The following is a 19,886-nucleotide window of genomic DNA, read 5'->3' as shown; positions in this document are numbered from 1 at the left end:
TAATTGTGGGCAGCTGGAAAATAATAGCAGAGGCATTGGATAGGCACATGGTAAAAAGAAATAGGGTAAGTTATTGGAACAATCCAAAAATGTAAAGAATAAAGTGAGACTTTCAGAAAAACAGGATAAAAAATAGTTGTATTGGTACTTATAGTAACAAATCATCATATATAAAGAATTTAGCTTTGTTTATATAAAGCAAGGCACACCCATACCCTGCCCACTCCAAGTACATACAAGTCTTCCCAGGCATTCTTGCATCTTAATAACACTACCATTTTATAAAATGTAAAGAAGTAAAAAACAGAGGGGTGAGATTTTTTTAAGATTTGTTCCCCATTTTAAAATTAAAGATTTGACCAACATTATCTCTATACTGCTATGTGACACTAAGATCATTATTCCATTTCTTCTGTGTATATCATCCTTTTTGTCTGTTTTAAAATTCAAATTGCAAACATGAATGAATATAAATCTACACATAAGTTAAATAAATGTGTCTATACTATGCATATAAAAATTAAAATCCCACAACTTTCTTACCAATAATCTAACAGAGCTTTAGTTATCAAATGTAAAAGGGCATTTTTATATTTTAGAAGGGTGTGATTATGCTTCTACTGCATTTTACATATTTTAGAAGGACTTTATTAAATATATGAATATAAAAACATATTTCTTAAGCAGAAAAAGGAGTATACTACTTAACATTCCAACTATTCATATAAAAACCTGTAATAGTACCTTATGGCCTATTGATGATCAAAATAATTCAAATGATAGTGAATCTGGTTTCATACATTGTCACATATAATACAAATATAAAAGGCATATAATGTACAACAGCTTATTTCTCTTCTGGAATATGGTCTGTTACTTAACATAGTAAGCTTTCAGCTCAACATGACAATAACTTGTCACAGTTAATTTTTTAAAAATCAAATAAACCAATTAATAGAGGCTAAGCAACATGGACTATTCATTTAAAGAAAATATGAATGAATTCAAACAATACTAAACATAATTTAAATATTAGCTAATTCTACAGACACATAAGTATCTTCCTGTGTTGACAACTTACATGTTTTCTAAGTGTTCAAAAAATACCAGTTTACAATAATTCCTGTATGATAAATACTATATGAAATCGCTTTTGTTTTTTCTCAGAGACTCGTCATAGTTTGGCATTTTCTTTTAAACTCATGTCTGTAATAACTCTCAATGTGAAGGAAACTTTAGGATTAATTATAGTGGATATAGCTTTCCTGACATTATTATTCCTCAAACAGGGACAATTTACTGGATAGCTTCACATTGTAGAATAACTAATGACCCCATCTCTTTTTGGCACTCCAAATTAAACATCTTTCAATGAAAACAGAAAACAGATGTTCAACATTAGCAGATGTCCAGGGTGACACACTAAACATATGCAGGGAGTGGAAATCCTAGCTCCACTCACATGTGTGAAAAATGCTGACCAGTGCATGGAGGATTTCCAAGCACCATCACTTGGTTTTGTAAGAATAGAATTTCATTCATGTATTAGATAATGAGATCCTCCCACATTTCAAAGTCTATACTGTGCCAAATCTATTTTTTTCAACAAAGTGTAATGATCTACTAGAAATTTTAAACCATAATTAGTTTTCTCATTTTTATATTATTTCTACATAAAAGAACAAAATAAGCAAAGAACTATAATATGCAAAAATAATTTATCTGCACTATCAAAATAAATTCTTAAATGTATCTATTTTCCTTAAATTCCAAGTGGCTTCCACCATTATTCACTTTAAGCCTACTCAAATGCCATCTTCTCAGTGTAGACTTCCCTTGTTCAATTCAGGCAGAATCTCTGAATTGAACTATCTGTTTTTCTCCCCACTAGAAGCTTTGTGAAGGCAATGAGTCATCTGATTTATCATTCTATTTCCAGTGCCTAGAATAGAGGAGGTCGTAGATACTCAACAAATTATTTGATTAATTAGAAAAAGATATAGTCATTTTTTCCTCCTCCCTTTCTCTATTTCTTTATTTTAGGGGTTTGTGGGAGGTAATTCCTCACCAATCAGTGCCACAGTACCCTGCATTTGATAGACAAGGAATAAAAATAATTATCTAAATCAAGGTGCTACCCTAACTAGCCCCTTTATAAATGTTGTTTCAGCCAATATTATTTTTAGTTAAAGCATAATAAGTACATACAATAAAATGTATTTTTCTTATATTTTCTGTTAGATCAGTTTTGACTATTGTATACACGTGTTACCTTCACCAAAAACAAGATAAAGAACCTCTCCATCCCCCTGAAAGGTTAACCTATAACCTTTTTCAGTCAAACCTCTCTTCACAGTGTCAACTACTTTTGGACTTCTATCACCACAGTTTAGTATTGACTATCTTACGAAAAGAAATCATACAATATATCCTTTAGGTGTTTCCAGTTTTGTTCTCTTTGAATAATGTCTCCAAGATTTTTCCATGTTCTTACATGTACCAGTTTGTTACTTTTTACTAGTATTCCAGTATCCTAATGAACTTCACTTTGTCGATTCATTTTCCTGTTGATGAATATTTGTGCCTTTCAATTATTTTATTATTAAGACTTAGACTGCTATGAACATTCTTGTAAAAATCTTTTGTGTTTCTTTTTGACTCTTCTGTTAAATATTTAGGAATGGAGATGATGAGTCACAGGGTAGATGTAGGTCTAACTTTAAAGGAAATAGTCAAAGATTTCTCCAAACTTGTGTAATTTGATACTAACATCAGCAATGTATAGTAGTTCCAATTGCTCCTCACCTCACCGTGTCACATGCCAACTCATGACACCAAAGTTATAGTTGCCTATGTTTAGTTCTAGAATCTTTATGGGTCTGCACTTTATGTGCAATGTGTCTGATCTGTCTTGAATTACTATTTTTTTTCATAAAGTGAAGCTAATGATTATGGTTCATTTTTTCCCATATAAAAATTTTTATTTGTATTTTACTTTTATCATATTTAAATTTCAGCCATACCAGAAAATATGAAATAATATCTAACTGTGGTTTTAAATCAAATTTTGCTAATAATTAATGTTGAACACTACCTTATGTGTTTCCTGGACATTACCATATCTTCTTCTGCAAAGTGTCAGTCAAGTCTTTTGCCCATTTTATAACTGGGTATTTTTCTTAGTACTGTTGATAGGCAGTAGTACTTTACACATTCTGCATACACATCCTTATTCATATTTATGTACTGTGAACATTTTCTCAGTCTAAGATCTTTCTGTTAATTATATTAATCCTGTCTTCTTAATAGTAGATATTGATAATATTGATGAAGCCCACATTATAATTTTAGAAAATTTTGTATCAGTGACTTTTTTTGTACTGCCTAAGACATAATTCCCCACACCAAATTCATAAATATATTCTCCTATGTTTTATTCTAGAATCTTTATGTTTCTGGGATTTATGCTTAAATGTTCGATCTGTCTTGAATTTTTCTTCTTTTTTGTATAAAGATAGAGGTTTAAGCCCATTTATTTCCCATAGAAATATTTTGTTATAAAGATTATCCTTTCCTCTTTGAATTGACTGGAGTCTTGTAAAAATTTATCAACAACACATGCAAGTCTACTGCTGAACTACATTTGTTCCATATTTCTACTTGTCTCTGTGTATGTCAATATGAAATTTTGTTGATCATCGCAACTTTATTGTAAGTCTTGAAATAAAGGGCGAGTCCTCCAGTTTTGTTCTTTTTCAATATCTATTTGATTATTATACATCTTTAGTCTTTTTGCTTGAATTTTAAAACAGCTTGATGGTCTCTTCAAAACAAACATTGAGAGGGATTCCTTTGTGTTTATAAATAAACTTGGAAGAATGAACATCTTAAACATATTAAGTCTGTTAATCCATGAACATAGTGTATCTTTCATTTATTTCAGTGCCTTTAAGTTCGTGTAGTAATGTTTTCTAGTTGTCAGCATAGCAATTATATACCTTTCCTTTATATTTATTGTGAAGTTTTGCACATATTGTTTTAGATTTAATCCTAAATGTGTTATGTTTTCTGATACTACTCTAAATGTTATCTTATTTTTTTCCCAATTGTTCTCTGCTATTACATCAAAATACAACTGCTTTTTGTACATGGATCTCATAGCATCATTTGAGTAGGGTATTCTACATATACAATTGTGTTGTCTGGAAACAGGCAGTTTTACTTCTTCCTTTCCAAAATTTACGTTTTTAATTTATTTTTTCTTGTCTTTTGTGCTGTATTGGCTTCCAGTGCAATGTTGAATAGAAATGGTAACAGTCTTGCCTTCTCTTAGGTGAAATGAATTTGAACATTAAGTGTAATGTTAGGTTAAACCTTCTACTAATCAATTTATTGGATTGAAAAGTTCCTTTCACTTCCGAGTTTCCTGAGAGTTTTTTGTCTAAAGACTTGTTATTTTTTCTTGCATCTACTGAGATGTTCATATGGCTTTTCTCTTGTATTCTGTTAGTGTAGTGAATTATATTGATTGTTTTGAATGTTACACCAACCTTGTACTTCTGAAAAAAATGATACATGTTTATTATATATCATCCTTTTTATACCTGGCTAGATTTGACTTGCTAATATCTTGTTAAATGTTTTTATGTATGTTCAAGAGGGACATTTCTAATTTTCTTTTCTTGTACTGCTATTGTTAGGTATGAATAAGGGTAATGCTAACTTCATAAGGTATGCGATATATCCCCATACACTATATTTTCTGAAAGAGTGTACATTACTGGTATTATGTCTTCTTTAAATATGTGATGAAATTCATTAGTGAAGCCATCTGGGCCTGTAGTTTACATTGTGGGAAAGTATTTTTTTTATTATTACAAGTTTAATTTCTATAATAGATGTAGTATCACTTAGGTTTTTTGTTCTTCTGGCTTTGAGTGTAATTAGCTCTTTTTTTTAAAATAACTTTTTTTTATTATACTTTAAGTTCTGGGATACATGTGCAGAATGTGCAGGTTTGTTACATAGGTATACACGTGCCATGGTGGTTTGCTGCACCCATCAACCTGTCATCTACATTAGGTATTTCTACTAATGCTATCCCTCCCCTAGCCCCCCACCCCCAGACAGGCCCTGGTGTGTGATGTGCCCCTCCCTGTGTCCATGTGTTCTTATTGTTCAAGTCCCACTATGACGGAGAACATGCAGTGTTTGGTTTTCTGTTCCTGTGTTAGTTTGCTGAGAATGATGGTTTCCAGCTTCATCCATGTCCCTGCAAAGGACATGAACTCATCCTTTTTATGGCTGCATAGTATTCCATGGTGCATATATGCCACATTTTCTTTATCCAGTTTATCATTGATGAGCATTTGGGTTGGTTCCAAGTCTTTGCTATTGTGAATAGTGCTGCAATAAACATACATGTGTATGTGTCTTTACGGTAGAATAATTTATAATCCTTTAGGTATATACCCAGTAATGGGATTGCTGGGTCAAATGGTATTTCTGGTTTTAGATCCTTGAAGAATTGCCACACTGTCTTCCACAATGGTTGAACTAATTTACACTCCCACCAACAGTGTAAAGGTGTTCCTATTTCTCCACATCCTCTCCATCATCTGTTGTTTCCTGACTTTTTAATGATCATCATTCTAACTGGTGTGAGATGGTGTCTCATTGTGGTTTTGATTTGAATTTCTCTGTTGACCAATGATGATGAGCTTTTTTCATATGGTTGTTGGCTGTGGTGTGCTGTATTCAGGAGACCCATCTCACGGGCAAAGACACACATCAGCTCAAAATAAAGGGATGGAGGAATATTTACCAAGCAAATGGAAAGCAAAAAAAAAAAAAAAAAAAAAAGAGGGAGAAAGAAAAAAAGAAAGCAGGGGTTGCAATCCTAGTCTCTGATAAAACAGACTTTAAACAAACAAAGACCAAAAAAGACAAAGAAGGACATTACATAATGGTAAAGGGATCAATGCAACAGAAGAGCTAACTATCCACCCATACAGGGGAACCCAGATTCATAAAGCAAGTTCTTAGAGACTTACAAAGAGACTTAGACTCCCACACAATAATAGTGGGAGACTTTAACATCCCATTGTCAATATTAGAAAGATCAACAAGACAGAAAATTAACAAGGATATTCAGGACTTGAACTCAATTCCGGACCAAGCAGACCTAATAGACCTCTACAGAACTCCCCACACCAAATCAATAGAATATACATTCTTCTCAGCACCACATTGCACTTATTCTAAAATTGATTGCATAATTGGAAGTAAAACACTCCTCAGCAAATGCAAAAGAACAGAAATCATAACAAACAGTCTCACAGACCACAGAGCAATCAAATTAGAACTCAGGATTAAGAAACTCACTCAAGGCTGGGCACGGTGGTTCACGCCTGTAATCCCAGCACTTTGGGAGGCCGAGGCGGGTGGATCACGAGGTCAGGAGATCGAGACAATCCTGGCTAACATGGTGAAACCCCATCTCTACTAAAAATACAAAAAAAATAGCCAGGTGTGGTGGCGGGTGCCTGTAGTCCCAGCTACTCGGGAGGCTAAGGCAGGCGAATGGCCTGAACCCAGGAGGCGGAGCTTGCAGTGAGCCCAGATTGCAGCACTGCACTCCAGCCTGGGTGACAGAGTGAGACTCCACCTCAAAAAAAAAAAAAAAAAGAAACTCGCTCAAAAACTACATAGAAACTGAACAACCTGCTTCTGAGTGATTACTGGGTAAATAACGAACTTAAGGCAGAAATAAATAAGTTCTGTGAAACCAATGAGAACGTGCTTGCTTCGGCAGCACATATACTAAAATTGAAACCAATGAGAACAAAGACACAATGTACCAGAATCTCTGGGACACAGCTAAAGCAGTGTTTAGAGGGAAACTTACAGCACTAAAATGCCCACAGGAGAAAGCAGGAAAGATCTAAAATTGATACCCTAACATCACAATTAAAAGAATGAGAGAAGCAAGGAAAAAGAAATTCAAAAGCTAGCAGAAGACAAGAAATAACTAAGATCAGGGCAGAACTGAAAGAAATAGAGACATGAAAAACCCTTCAAAAAATCAATGAATCTAGGAGTTGGTTTTTTGAAAAGATTAACGAAATAGATAGACTGCTAGGCAGACTAATAAATAAGAAAAGAGAGTAGAATCAAATAGCCATAATAAAAAATGATAAAGGGGATATCACCACTGATCCCACAGAAATACAAACTACCATCAGAGAATACTATAAACACCTCCACGCAAATAAACTAGAAAATCTAGAAGAACTGGATAAATTCCTGGAAACATATACCCTCCCAAGACTAAACCAGGAAGAAGTTGAATCCCTGAATAGACCAATAACAAGTTCTGATATTGAGGCAGTAATTAATAGCCTAACAACCAAAAAAATAAAGCCCAGAACCAGATGGATTCACAGCCGAATTCTACCAGAGGTACAAAGAGGAGCTGGTACCATTCCTTCTAAAACTATTCCAAACGACAGAAAAAGAGGAACTCCTCCCTAACTCATTTTATGAGGCCAGCATCATCCTGATACCAAAACCTGGCAGAGACACAACAAAAAAAGAAAATTTCAAGCCAATATTCCTGATGAACATCAGTGCGAAAATCCTCAATAAAATACTGGCAAAACAAATCCAGCAGCACATCCAAAAACTTATCCACCACCATCAAGTTGGCTTCATCCCTGGGATTCAATGCTGGTTCAACATGCGCAAATCAATAAATATAATCCTTTACATAAACAGAACCAATGACAAAAACGACATGATTGTCTCAATAGATGCAGAAAAGGCCTTCAATAAAATTCAACACCGCTTCACGCTAAAAACTCTCAATAAACTAGGTATTGATGGAACGTATCTGAAAATAATAAGAACTATTTATGACAAACCCACAACCAATATCATACTGAATGGGCAAAAGCTGGAAGCATTCTCTTTAACAACTGGCACAAGACAAGGATGTCCTCTGTCACCACTCCTATTCAACATAGTATTGGAAGTTCTGGCCAGGGCAATCAGGCAAGAGAAAGAAATAAAGGTATTCAAATAGGAAGAGAGGAAGTCAAATTGTCTCTGTTTGCAGATGACATGATTGTATATTTAGAAACCCCATCATCTCAGCCCAAAATCTCCTTAAGCTGATAAGCAACTTCAGCAAACTCTTAGGATACAAAATCAGTGTGCAAAAATCACAAACCTTCCTATACACAAATAATAGCCAAACAGAGAGCCAAATCATGAGTGAACTCCCATTCACAATTGCTACAAAGAGAATAAAATACCTAGGAATACAACTTATAAGGGATGTGAAGGACCTCTTCAAGAACTATAAACCACTGCTCAAGGAAATAAGAGAGGACACAAACAAATGGAAAATCATTCCACGCTCATGGATAGAATAATCAATATCGTAAAAATGGCCAGTAATTTATAGGTTAAATGCTATCCCTATCAAGCTACCATTGACTTTCTTCACAGAATGAGAAAAAAACTACTTTAAATTTCATATGGAACCAAAAAAGAGCCCATATAGCCAAGACAATCCTAAGCAAAAAGAGCAAAGCTGGATGCATCACACTACCTGACTTCACACTATAATACAAGGCTACAGTAACCAAAACAGCATGATACTGTACCAAAACAGATCTAGAGACCAATGGAACAGAACAGAGGCCTCAGAAATAATGCCACCTAATCTTTGACAAACCTGACAAAAACAAGCAATGGGGAAAGGATTCCCTATTTAATAAACGGTGTTGGGAAAACTGGCTAGCCATATGCAAAAAAGTGAAACTGGACCCCTTCCTTACAAATATATTACCCTGTTGTTCTACAGGTTAGAAGTTCAACGGAAGTTTCACTGAGCTAAAATCAAGGTGTGGGCAAGGTTGCATTCCGTCTTGGAGGCTAGAAGGAAGAATTTCTTTCCCTGATTTTTTCATATTCTAGGGATCACTCATATTCATTAGCTGTGGCTCCCTTTCTCCATCTTCAAAGCCTGATCTTTATTCCATAGATCCATCTCTTTCTGACCACAGACAGAAAATGTTCTCTACTTTCAGGGATCCATATGGGCCCACCTGGATACCTCTCCATGTCAAAGTCCATAACTGGAATCACATTGGCAAAGTCTCTTTTACCATATTAGATAACAAATTTACAGGTTCTGGGGATCAAGGCATAAACATCTTTGGGGATCATTATTCTCCTGACCACATATATCTTTTAGACTTTACTTATTCTGTTAGGCTATATTTTCATATACAATTTTTCAATTTATTTTTTCATGGATTACTTGTCAACATGGTTTAAAAACTGAAATTTATTATGAAGTAATTAATAAAAATCTCTTCTCTTTGGTCTTTTAACCCTATTTTAGTTCGTTTCTATATCTCCGAGTTAACTGTTATTTTTATTTCTTATTGAACTTATAGAATTTATTTTCCAAATTTCTTTATGCCTGCATAGACAAATACAAATATACATTCTTATTCTCATCAGTGTCATTCCACTAACAATTGCATATTACGTGTACTGCTTTGCTTCTTGACTTTTCACTTAACTCCCACTTACACTCTATAATAATAATTATATAATATCTAGGTAATCTCTTCATATCAGTCCTTGAATGGAGATATCATAGTTTATTTAATCAGACTTTGTTGATGGACATTTGGACAGATAAATCCTCTACTCATACAAATCCTGCTGCAATGAAAAGCATATAACATACATAATTTCATAGGTGTTCCAGTGTGTGGGTGAATTCCCAAAAATGAAAATTCCAGAATTGGGAAATGTGCTGACAGATATGCTCCTGTTTGGTGTTCATAATATTACCATAATGCCTTCCGTAGGGATTAAGAACCTGTGTCTTGAAATATCAAATGTATACATTTTTCTATTGACTCACCCTACAATGGATTAGAATGTAAGACATTTACATACTCCCCACTTCTCCTTTGCTACCCACCTCACAATTTTTTGTGATATTATTAACATGAATTCTTCTATTGGTTAATTTCTTAACTTTGTATTATATATCTACTGAAACTTCTAGGTATTTTTTCTTCCCAATTATCTCAAATTCACTGAAAAGATATGCTAACAGAACATTTTTTTCTTGAAACATTTGAGAGTCAGTTTCTCACATGATACCTCATCATTCCCAAATGCTTTAGTATTTCCGACAAGTGACATTCTCCTACATACACTCAGCACAACTGTCAAAATCAGAAAATTAACTGATATCATTTAATTCTTAGATCCCAATTGAATTTTGCCAATTGCCCCAATACTGTCATTTATAAGTAAAGGATCCAATTCAGAATCAAGTGCTGCATCTTGTTCTCATGTCTCTTAAATTCCTTTAATCTGGAACTGTTCTATACAGTCCTTCCTTGACTTTCATGAGTTTGATGTTTTTGAGAATTACAGCACAGTTATTTTGTAGAATATTCTTTATTTTAGGATAGTTCGATATTTCCTGGTCATCAGACTTGGGTTACGCACCTTTGACAGAAATATAACTGAAGTGATTTGATTCTGAGTTCTCATTGCATAGTGTCAAGAGTTAGTGGAATTTCAATTTATCCCATTCTTAGTGATGCTAGCTTTGATAAATTGGTGAAGAAGGTTTCTGCCAGGCTTCTCCACTGTAATGCTGCTTTCATCTCCTTGGAATGAGTACATAGTTCATGGGGAGTTACTTTGAAATTATGTAAATATCCCATTTATCTTCAAATGTTCCATTTATTCATTCATTTATTTATGAGTTTGGAATAATGTGTTTTAATTTTATCCAAAGGATTATAATTCAAAATTATTTATTTTGGTGCTCAACTAGAGGTGTCTAGAATAAAACCTTCCAGCTGGTTTATGTGTCCTGTTGACATATTCCCATCATTTGTTGAGTATTTCCTTACTTTTTGGAACATGAAAATACTTCATGTTTTATTTTCCCTGCCCCGGAACTTGAATCAGCCATTACTTCTGGAAGCCCCGGTTCTTCATAGTAGAGAATGTTATCCAGAATCCAAGAGGCGGTTTACTAGGTGTGCTGTCGCTGCTGTGGAGGGCTACTAACCCCAAGCCCTCTCAATGGGTAGAAAGAGTACACAGCATGTCCACACATATCCAGCAATACTGATAATTCCAATGCATTACTACAGGGTTCATTCTGGCTTTCTTTTACTTCCTTACTTTTATTCTTTTCTATATAACTCATTTCTCTAATAATGAGTAACCTGGCTCAAGTTATTTCTAATATACTCAGTTATTTGATTAATCTTCCTGTATGTAACCAATTTGCTATCACTGTTACGGCTCCTTCCCTATGCAGAGTACCTCCTAAACAAACTCAAGCTTGGGCACCCACATTATGCTTAAACCACACTATAGACTCACTGTCCTCACCAGGCTTGAATATTTACAACCCACTCCTGGCGATCCCCCTTCAGACAACCTTCTCACTCCATCAGGTTTGATATCCTGCATGAGCCCCCTTCCCAGTAGTTGCACTTTCCCACCCTGTAGCTATGCAGACTCCCTGCTTACACTACACAGACTCCATAACTGCGCAGAACTTCTGCACGCTCGTGCGTGGACAGGTCTTCTGCCTTTTTCGCGCTGCAAGCACCTCAAACTGCTCAGCTTGAACACCCAGTACCAGCCCCTCCACCTCCCCGCCCAATCCCGCTCCCTGCCCAGCAGACCCCCTCTCCCTTACTCTGCGCATGCTCGGACACTCCAGGTCTCTGTCTGGCTGCCACTCTGCCAACACCTGTGCCAAGAAGCCTCCCCAGGTGATGCCACCTCGTCGTGCATGGGCCTCCACATCCTGCCCTGAAGTCCATCAAGGCACCCTTCCTTGCTTGCAAACCCTCTCCCCTCATGACCTTAAGACTGAATCACACAGCGAAGGAAGAAAAGGTAGGAAACCAAAGAGTAAGCACTCCTACACTTTTTTTGTTGTTGTTGCATATGTATACATACATATTTATATGTACATATATATGTATATACGTATATATTTGTATATATGTATATACATATATATTTGTATATATGTATATACATATATATGTATATATGTATTATATATTTGTATATACATATACGTATGCATACATGTGTATACACACACATGCATACATGTGTATACACACATATAAGTATATATGTGTATACACACATGTGTATATGCATATATGTATATATGTGTATACACACATGCATATATGTGTATACACACATATAAGTATATATGTGTACACACACATATGTGTATATACGTATATGTATATATACGTATATACACATATATAATATATGTACATATATACATATACGCACATATATACATATATGTACATATATACATATACGCACATATATACATGTGTATACATACATATACGCACATATATACATATGTGTATATATACATATACGCACATATACATATACGCATATATACACATGTGCACATATACATATACGCACATATACACGTGTGCACATATACATATACGCACATATACACGTGTGCACATATACATATACGCACATATACACGTGTGCACATATACATATACGCACATATACACGTGTGCACATATACATATACGCACATATACATGTGTGCACATATACATATACGCACATATATACATGTGTGCACATATACATATACGCACATATATACATGTGTGCACATATACGCACATATATACATGTGTGCACATATACATATACGCACATATATACGTGTGCACATATACATATATGCACATATATACATGTGTGCACATATACATATATGCACATATATACATATATGCGGACATACATATGTGTATATATACATATATGCACACTTATACATATATGCACATATATACATATATGTATATATACGTATATGCACATATATACATATGTGTATATATACGTATATGCACATATATACATATGTGTATATACACACATATAAGTATATATTTGTATATACACATATATACATATACACATATGTGGATGAAAGAGCTAATCACAAAAAAAAAATCAACTGAGACTTTATAACAGAGCTATTTACATTTTAGGTCTTACGGCACTTATCTAACAATTCCAATTCATTTGTTAATACATGTAAACGATTTAAATGGGATTGACTCAGAGAAATAAATCTTATGTATATTTGTGATGGCTCTATATTATTTTGATGACTTACTTATTTTGTCATTTCTTACATTTTATTTCCAGTGGAGAAAATATTTTTGTTTTATAAAGATAAAATAAGACAAATTTTGATAGATGTAAAGATATATAGTGAATCATTAGAAAAGCTTGGACACAAATAAATTAGTTGTTTGCCAACTCAATGATAAAGCACATTTTACCCCTGAAAACTTGAAGAAAAGGTCTATTTTCCATCTACTGCAATCTTACACAATTTAGAAGGAATTATGTCATATCTGCTCAACATGACAATCTGTTTGGCTGGGAACCTATTTGGGATAAAACATAATTGTTTTTCATTTTTCTCCACATTTGAAATTAAACATTATATATATTTCATAATAATGATTATAATAAATATAACAATCATTAATTTATAAAGTTTTTTAAACTAGAATTCCTAAATTTCTCTATTTCTCTTTGTTTCTTCTTATTATGTTTTTATTTTATTTTTTTGGAGGGGGACAGAGTCTTGCTCTTTCGCCCAGGCTGGAGTGTAGTGGCGCGATCTCGGCTCACTGCAACCTCTGCCTCTGGGGTTCAGGCAATTCTCCTGCCTCAGCCTCCTGAGTAGCTGGGACTACAGGCGCATGCCACCACAACCAGGCTAATTTTTGTATTTTTAGTAGAGACGGGGTTTCACCATGTTGGCACGGATGGTCTCAATCTCCTGACCTGATCCACCCACCTCGGCCTCCCAAAGTGCTGGGATTACAGTGTTTCCTCTTACTCCTGTGTTCATTACTCTCTCTTTCACTCTTCTCACAATTCCTTTCTCTTCTATTCTTTTCTTAATTTATATATGAAGAGAATATATAAAGCCTAGTGTCAAATTATTTGCAACAACTATAATGGGAATTCAAATTTAAGAAGCAAATCTTTCTTAAAATTTAGTATAATATGGAAATTATTAAGTATTACCTGACTAGTTTTGTGCACATTACCCACTAGCAAAATCATCAGGTGTGATTCCTGTTGCCATCTCTCCAGACTACAGAGCACGTTATCTTTTATAACTGATACAATGAGATAAATGTTTGTGATTATTATTTTACCATCACTTCCTTGTTGCCTATTTCAAATGTACTTGAGCCTGAGGAGTTTCTGAGGTTGATAATCCACTGCTTTTTTGCATCTATCTGCTACTTTGAATTGTCATTTGATTGGTTCTTGGGCTTTAGTTATCATACTTAATAATTTAATTAAAGGAATTATTTATTTCCCAATATATGTCAGATACCACAAAGAGATAAATGTGTTTTTTTATCTATGAGAAATTCTCAGGTGAGCTAAAGACAAATATCTTGTTTAAAACCAGATCAATTACACTAAAAGTAGGTATTTCATGTTTTAATGTTGAATACTGATGATGTTTTCCCATACAGTTCAATATAAGTTATGCATTATATGACTTCTATTAGAAATAATGGGCTAAGATCTATAACAAAACAAACTCCAGTAATGTTTATTTCCTGCTAATGTCAGACCATTGTAGGTTGGCAGGGATATTCCTGCTTTGAATAGGTATTTAAGGGCCCCTTTTTTAAATAGCCATTCATGGATCCACGCTCTTTTTGTCTAATATCTCCTTTATTTCAGAGGCCTCCGCCAGATCCTCTGCCTCCAGGCTTAAACAAAGGAAGAAGCAGAATGAATGATCATAAGTAAGGAACCTGGAAACCGCAAGGAAATCCAGAAAATGAAATTAGCAGTTTGTTCAGAAGAAAAGGAAAAAGATTTAGATGAGCAAGTAGCTAGTTTGTGTCACACTGTTGTTTCTATGTCTCTGTCAACTGCAATAATAGTTTACGGTTGATCATATAAAAGCGGAGATAAATAAATTTTTGCAAAGTTCATGTTAAACAATGGGTTGTTTTTACAAAATAAAACATAAGCCATTAAAAAAATGGTGAAATTCTAATCAACATTGATATTTTAAAGTAACAAATGTCTTTTTTTGGCAGATGACATGTTGTAATAGCTTTGTTCAAATTTTGTTATACGAAGTTCTTTACATAAGGCATTTTCATACAACATGCTTTTTCTCAAATTCTTATTTAACATGCTATTTCTCCAATTCTTATTTAAATAACCCTAGAGGAACTACGAAATAATCTAGAGCTGAAGATACTGATTCTACTCTTAGGTAGCAAATGTTACTTAAATAATTTTATTCCTATTTAAAGTGGTCCAGTCATCACCTATGATTCCAAGTCTATCACAAAATATGGTCTCTGAAAAACATGAGGCACCTGGAGGAAACTAAATAAAACAGTAATTGCATATGCACTTTTTAAAATTTACAGTAATTGGTGAGTGAAATATAATAACAGAAGGATAGATTCTGATCATCTAAACATAGCATTCATGTTCCAACAAAGCTGTTGCATTGTCTGACAGATTAAAAAGTTGTAAATAATAATAAAATTGTATTGTATTATTTCTTTGATTTTATAAAGAAGCTCATTCAGAGTATAATTAACGAATAAGACAGACAAAAAGGCATAGAGAGACACAGAGACAAAAAAGAGACAGAGAAGTTACTTAACAAAATACAGTAGAATCTTTTGTTCAGCAAAAGCAAAACACCAAGTAGCTTTTAAAATAATGACTCTAACCTGAAACAAGATACATGACTTTTAACCCTGGTATTTGTACAGAAGAAAAATTTGGGAAAATATAATATTTGAAACCAAATCTTAGATATAACTTACTCTAGCACTATAGTATTTGAATTCCCTCTATAATAGTCCTGACATATGGCATTCCAGTACCAGCTTGAACACTTCCAAACGATAGGGTGTTACTACTTCACAGGTGAGCATGGGCCAGTGCTGGATATATAGGTTCTATAAAATTCTGTCTATGGTTACTTGAAATCAAACATCACAGGAATTTTAACCATTAGTCCTTATTCTGTGATCTAGGAAAACGAATACATTGATACCTTCTGCATGAGAGATTCTAAAATACAGATGATGGATATAATGTAATCCATCTTATTTTCTCTATTCTGAGCATCTTTCTTTGTTTCAATCAATACTCTGATATTTCCAGTTAAATTACTGGTTCCTCCCTCTAAAACGCCTGTGCTATTTCTAACCAGAAAAATACACGTGGAATGAAAAACTATGTACTTGGCATTTATGATATCATTTTTAACATAGAAATGATGCAGTAAAAATAACATACCACAATACTGAAATCTGTGAACCTCAAATCTCTCATAGAATTCTGAATAAACATATATTTTGTTAATATTCATTACATATATTCTTTTGAAAGAATGATGACATTGTTATCTCATGGAATTTGGTAACCTCAATTTCTCAGGAATATACACATATATACATATATATATGACATAGAGTTATTAGGATTTGGATTACCAGGCATTTTGTGTGCAGTAAATTATTTTAAACTTATTTTTTTGTACACTAAAGACAGTGAAAGTAATAGATAAAATTCTCAAAATTCTATGATCCAAGAACTTTGCTTCTCTGAGAACTGAACCTACGTATCATTTGATAATGTGGAAGAAACTTTGGAAAATATTCTTGTAGTATCCAAAAAATATACCATTTAAGTAAATAATTGTATGTGTTTGCAAAACCTAGTATTAAATCCCATCTGTATTCAGATTAACATATTTAACCAACGTTTTGCTGCTGTGAATAAAAATAAATTGATTTGCTTATTTATATTAGGAACTCTGAATGAAAATGGGAAAAGTGAGTACCAGTGAACAACACAGAAAAAATTAGATGTCAATCTTTGCCATTTTAATTGACACATGCTTACACTTAAAGAAATGACAAGTGTACATTTCCACTCATAACCATATCCAAAGAAAAGCTTCCTCAAGTATATAAGTGTTCCTGCTTAATTAGTCCTTGATATCTATTGTTCATGAACCCTAAGCTGGAGAGGGTGCATAATTCTTAGGTAGGGAAAATATGCATTGAGATACCTCCAATTTGACATGGCTAGCAGAATACAAGTTTTGACTATTGGTCCACAGCCAGATTTCATTGAAATGGAAGAAAATGTACTAATATAAAATCAAATGATAGCATGTTGCAAAGGAGGGGAGAACAGACCAGTAAGATGTTGTGTAAGACAGAACACACATGGAATCTGATAAAGATAATGATAATTTCATTTTGCAATGTTAGATAGGAAAAATAATACTTTTCCTAGAGAAGAAATATTTGCTTGGGAGATCAGCCAGTTAATGAATATATTAGGTGGCATTTGCAAATATTTATTTATGCTCAGAGTGCTGACTTCAGTATGAATCTTCAGAATAAAGTTAAATAATTCCACAATTGGAATGATAAATGAGTTTGAATTCAGAATAAGCCCAGAATAGGTTTTGTGTCAGAGACACAGAGTAGCATGTCAGAATTTAAACCACCATGTCACCACCACTCTGCATAAATGTCTCAAGGAAATCTCAAGAAGCAGGCTATATGACAAGGGTAAACTCTGCAACCTCCCCCTGCCACCCACTTTTTATACATGGCAGCAGGGCTAAAGCTCCCATACACAGAACTAGCATTTCTTGATTTTCTACAAAGTTAACATCTGAGTTAAAAATAAGCACTTCAGCTACCAAGCTAGAGTGTTATCTACAATTATGGATATAAATTCAGGAACCAAAAAAAAATCATGAGCATGATAGACATATTCCATGACATATTATTCTTAGATATTAAAAACACAACTAGATAAATTTTCAATGTTATACATTGAATGATTAGTAAAATTGATATTATTGATGATTCACCCTGGTAAACTGTAAGACTGAAGTTTTACCTCAACACATTAGAAAGTGCAAAGAAAACAAAATGAAAAGAATGAGAGTAAAGTTAGAAATGTGAAAAGTAAATCAAGGATTTTCAAGATTCATTTCACATGTGCCAGAGATAACAGAGAGATTAGAGCCGTTAGAGTATGACGACTAAGTGTTCACATGCCACCACTACCTTTCTGAATTAATCTCCTTCCATTTTAATCTATGCTCATTCTGTGCCAGCCACACTGGCTTATTCTATTCTTTAAACTTGTTTACCATGTTCTCAAGTCACATAAAAGGTGAATCTTTGCATGTGGCTCTTCCCTCTTTTTGAAACACTTTTCCCCAAAATGTTTGGCTCATTCACTAAATTCCTTCAGGATTCTACTCAATGTCAGCATACCCATAAGGCCTTCCCCATCTACATTTTATAAACTAAAATCCTCCAGTGCTGGGCACTCCATTCTGGGTCTCCACTATGTTTATCCCCACAATGGTAAATGCATAAATCATCAAAACCATTTAGTTAAGTGTTTATTGTCAGTTTCCTTCACCAGACTGCAGGCACTTCCCCTGTTTTGCTACCTACTATGTTCTCTGTGCTCAGAGCATTGACTGGAACACAGTAGGTACTTACTTGTTAAATAAATGAATGAATGATAGGCACCAAAGAAATGTTCCTAAGCTTTGAAACTTAGGATGGAACTGTGGAACTATGGATTTGGAACATTTCTTAGAGACGAGAAAAAACAGTTCAACTTTTATCATCAAAGAACCCACAATGCCTGACCAACATGGAGAAACCCCGTCTCTACTAAAAATACAAACAATTAGCGGGGCGTGGTGGTGCATGCCTGTAATCCTAGCTACTCAGGAGGCTGAGGCAGGAGAACTGCTTGAACCCGGGAGGTGGAGGTTGCAGTGAGCAGAGATCGCGCCATTCTGCTCCAGCCTAGGCAACAAGAGCGAAACTCCATCTCTCTCTCTATATATATATATATATGTATTTTGTGTGTGTGTGTGTGTGTGTGTGTGTGTGTGTGTGTGTGTGAAACTAATTACCTCAGGAATAAAGGACAGAAAAAACAGAAAATAGACAAATAAAATACAAGAAATAAAATCAGTCTGGCTTCAGACCATTTATCTGCAACAATGAGCAATGATGCATTAATATAATATTGAAGGCTATTTACCCAACTTACATGGCATTATAAATTGAAAATAAAAAATTTAGGCATATAAAAACTGTAAAAAATAAAACCATTAAAAAAATCAAAGTGAGAAAATAGAGCATTGAAAGACCTAAGAAATAGAGGTGTAAGAAAGAAATTCAAGGCTCGAAAAATATTATTTATTAATAATAAATAAATAATTATCAATCATTGGAAATGTGGCTTTGAAACATTTAAATTAAGAAATTATTGATAAAAGAGAGTCAGGATTAAAGAAATTACTAGTACTCCTGTACTAATTTTCCAGATAACTTAAAAAGGAACCATACACGAAATGGTAGACAAAACAGTATAGTAATGTATTTTATTCAGATAATATCTGTTAATATTTCCAAATTCATTGTGAATGTGGAAAAAGAAATATATGTCTGAACCATTGAACAATATGCTTATCGTTATTTCTGTACATGGATGTTTCTAGTAGAAATATTTTACTTTATTTTGTGTTGGAGGGGAAAATATTAGGGAGCCAGGAGGACCTTAGATTTTAACTCAGTTGTGTCTGTGTATTTTATCATTGAAACATGTAAGTCATAATTTTGGAAAAAGTTACCATATCTCTCTAGACAGGAGTATTAAAGATG

The 19,886-nt window shown here is 34.0% G+C and overlaps 1 protein-coding gene across 3 annotated transcripts in view; it reads right to left on the bottom strand.

Moving 5' to 3' along the window:
• The window catches only part of CNBD1 (cyclic nucleotide binding domain containing 1), a 623,001-nt gene that overhangs the window by 22,599 nt on the left and 580,516 nt on the right, over positions 1-19,886 (bottom strand). The window lies entirely within an intron of this gene.

Source organism: Gorilla gorilla, chromosome 7 (genome assembly GCF_029281585.2).
Source record: "Gorilla gorilla gorilla isolate KB3781 chromosome 7, NHGRI_mGorGor1-v2.1_pri, whole genome shotgun sequence".
Classification (NCBI taxonomy): Eukaryota; Metazoa; Chordata; class Mammalia; order Primates; family Hominidae; genus Gorilla; species Gorilla gorilla.
Note: the sequence above shows the minus strand (reverse complement) of the source record. Positions and strands in the feature narration are given on the sequence as shown.